The sequence below is a fragment of the Sorghum bicolor genome, chromosome 6 (assembly GCF_000003195.3).
Source record: "Sorghum bicolor cultivar BTx623 chromosome 6, Sorghum_bicolor_NCBIv3, whole genome shotgun sequence".
NCBI lineage: Eukaryota > Viridiplantae > Streptophyta > Magnoliopsida > Poales > Poaceae > Sorghum > Sorghum bicolor.
In genome coordinates this window covers 39,803,912-39,807,483 of record NC_012875.2, presented here as the reverse complement: position 1 = coordinate 39,807,483, position 3,572 = coordinate 39,803,912, and positions in this window count along the sequence as shown.

The following is a 3,572-nucleotide window of genomic DNA, read 5'->3' as shown; positions in this document are numbered from 1 at the left end:
GCGCGCGACATGGCCGCACGGTCAATTACATTTTTGTCACATCACACTCTATGGTAAGCTTAAAAATACATGATCTTATTGGTGTCTTGAGCTTAGTCCAGACTCTATTCGAGCATTGAGTCCTCTACTACGCACACTCACACCTATATACCACGCCTATGAATGATTTTGAAAAACTAAGCCAACAAATAATCATAAAATTAAATGGTGAAGTTACAATAGACACCTCTAACCACCCATGATGACTTGGGAGACTCAAACCTAGGTAAACAGGTTCAATGTCGAGGAACGACCTAGCTATCTCACATATCATCTTTACTTCTCTTTGTATGTGCAATGTTTTATTGCCCATGTGGACTAATAAATCACCAAGCATGTCAAATATCAATGTTCATCACTATTTGAGCCTCAAACTTCTCTACTACTGTGCAAAATATGTAGTCGGTTCGTGTGTCTTAGGTTGTAGAATGCTACTTCATTATTTTATGAGCTTATTTATCTAAAAGTGATGTTTGGGGGGCTTTCATTTATATTTTCTATGTCCTCTGAAACGATCCAAGATTAAAATTGTACTCAAGGAGCACTGTGCTCATAGGTTTGAGCAACCAAGAGAGGTAATAAATAGGTCATAGAAAGATAGATAGATTGCCATTGTATTATACTCAATCCATCCTAAATTATAAGATATTTGACTTTTTGACATCAAGTTTTACCACTCTTCTTATTCAACAATTTCTGCAAAATATCACTTCTCTTGTCATGGCTGGTTTATTAATAAAAATTATTCAAGAATGACTTAAATTTGATTGTCTGCAAAAAAAAATTGAATAAGATAAAAAATGGTCAAACTTGGGGTTAAAAAAGTCAAACGTCTTATAATTTGGGAGGGAGGAAGTATTTTTGGAAGGTAAAACTTCATAAAAAACAAGGTAAACAATGTAGTTGTTTTATTTTTTAGATAATTCAAATGCCAATTTCATTTACAAAATGTTTGCATTACTATGACATACAGTCTAGTTTCGATTAGTGGCTCACGTGTATGTTGATGTGATATTGTGAGGGTTTAGCTAGTCACATTTTAATTGTTGATGGTGGGTTAGGCCAAGATATAAGACTTGTAGAGCCCAAAACACTACCCGAGTTAACCTTTTTACGTGAAAACGAAGACAAAAAATTTTGTAAATAAAATTTCTACAAGTTGAGTGAACCATATATACTCTTGCCAAAGACGCTTACACTTTCGTATGTGAAATACCATTCTAACCGAATAGAAATTCGCCTTTTGTATGTGAAAGTTTAATAGTATGTCTTAAAACAACATATTTTGATGAGTTTTCAGAAGTGTCTATTTTTGTTTTGGGCATGCTAGCAAGCTAAAAACATATTTTTCTCTAGGCCATTGCAATAAAAAGTTAATAGAAATGATAAACTTTCAAATAACCAATTAGGATGGACGAAACCACGAGCTGGCCATACGATTTCATGAACGATGTGGAATAAGATACATTTTAGGTGATATACCTTTCAAATCATTTTGTTAGCATTTGCACAAACCCCAATATAGATGGATTTTAAAATAAAATCTAGGACTCAAACTTGAATTTCTGGTGCAACCAAATCTGAAAAAACGTCACATGAATAAGTTTTCCTTGACGGCCAAAAGTCGAGAATTATCAGGTGGGAACACCTTTTCACTGGAATTATGCAAATATTTTCACAAAATATGTATGGATTTTAATAAATTCTACAGAGAAAAATTACACATGATATTACACGACCATGTAAAGTAGTTCAGGTATAATTTCATTTGTTCAAACAAGCAGGTAAATGGATAGTGATAAAACGCCTAATTTTTTTTTGGGTCCTTTTATTCACTATATGTGAATCGAGTTTGATATCTGAAAAAGGCACACATGAGTCCTTGTAATAGTTTTAAAACTTCTATCACGCCCTATGGGGAGGTAACAAGATTTCAAGGAACATGGGTGTCAAGGATGGCAAGTGGCTTGTAGCTAGGTTCAGTTCTTGCAATTGTTGGATCATTGTTCACTGGTTATTCATGTCCGAATCCAATGCGATGACAATTGAGACGGTGCCTCAAGTTGGTCCTCCCTACAGTTTATAGCGCTGGGACCAGATAGACACGCACAACATTGAATAGAGAAGAAGAAAAATGAATATCATCCTTTTAACACCACGCGAAATACCTATTTTTGCGAGCCTACATTATAATTTATTGGATAGGAACCAAGATTTGTTTCATCTTGCACCTGCGAACTCCATTCTGCGGGTAAGAAGATTGACTGACTACATGATGCCCAATTTGGCAGCGAATTTATGATCTTTGTTTCAACAGGAAAGGTTGTCCAATACAATCGGTTATTCTTATGACAGAGATATCAAACTAACTTCTCTTTAGATCAAACACTATTTATCAATTGGACATTTCTTGCGCCAATGTTTGCATAAATGGAGATGCCCCGGTTCTACCAAAACTCTTAATCCGGCGCCTTAGACCAACTCACTAGTACAACCCCTTTTTACGGGCAGTTTGGCGAACCGCCTGTGTTTGGTGGCATGTGGAAATAAATTTTTCCACAGGCGGGTAACTGAGAACTGCCTGTGAAAAAACATTTCTACAGGCGGTTCAGTTATACCAACCGACTGTAGAAATCTTTTGGTAAAAAAAATGAAATCGGTTTTTAAAAATAGAAAAAAAAAAGATTTTAATACAACCGTCTCCGTCGCAAGTCGCGCATTTTTTCGCGTAAAATCGTGTGCTACGCGGTCGGTGGGATTCGAACCTGAGACCTCACCCTCGCGCGTACCCTCCTCTACCACTCCACCTATCACTCACTTGTGTTTATAATAGAGTTCCCCACATACTATCATAAACCAAGCATAAATTGATTATTTGAGACCCTAAACGGATTCAAATGGAAAAGTCGTCAACTACAAAGTTTTACAACTTTTTAAGACCTACAACTTTTATATTGGTAGTTCCTTCATCCGAGGTCATTTACAAAATTTGAATTTCAAATTTGAGAAATTCAAACGTAGTTTTCGATGACAAGATGATTTCAAATGAAAAAATTATCAACTACAAAGTTTTATAACTTTTTAAGATCTACAACTTTTATTTTAACGGTTTTTTCAAACAAGGTCATTTGAAAAGCTCAAAAAATTTAAGTTCAAATTATTTCTACAGGCTAATTTCTTAAAAAACCGCCTGTAGAAATATGAGGCGGTTTCTTAAGAAATCCGCCTGTAGAAATACATGATTTCTACAGGCGATTTTATTAGAAAACCCGTCTGTAAAAATTGATTTTTACAGGCGGTTTTGTAGGCGGGTAAGCCTCATTTTTTCCACAGGCGTTTTTTAATTAAAACCGCCTGTAAAAATTATGTTCCACCGCTGGCTTTGAGCACTTTTGTACTAGTGACTTGGGCATCTCATCAGATGTGTCTGTTCTACCCAAATTCTACTGGACTAAACCTATGTTAAATCACACAATTAACCTTGTAGGTAGCCCCTAACACAAATATCTGTTCAAACAATGTAGTATTATGGG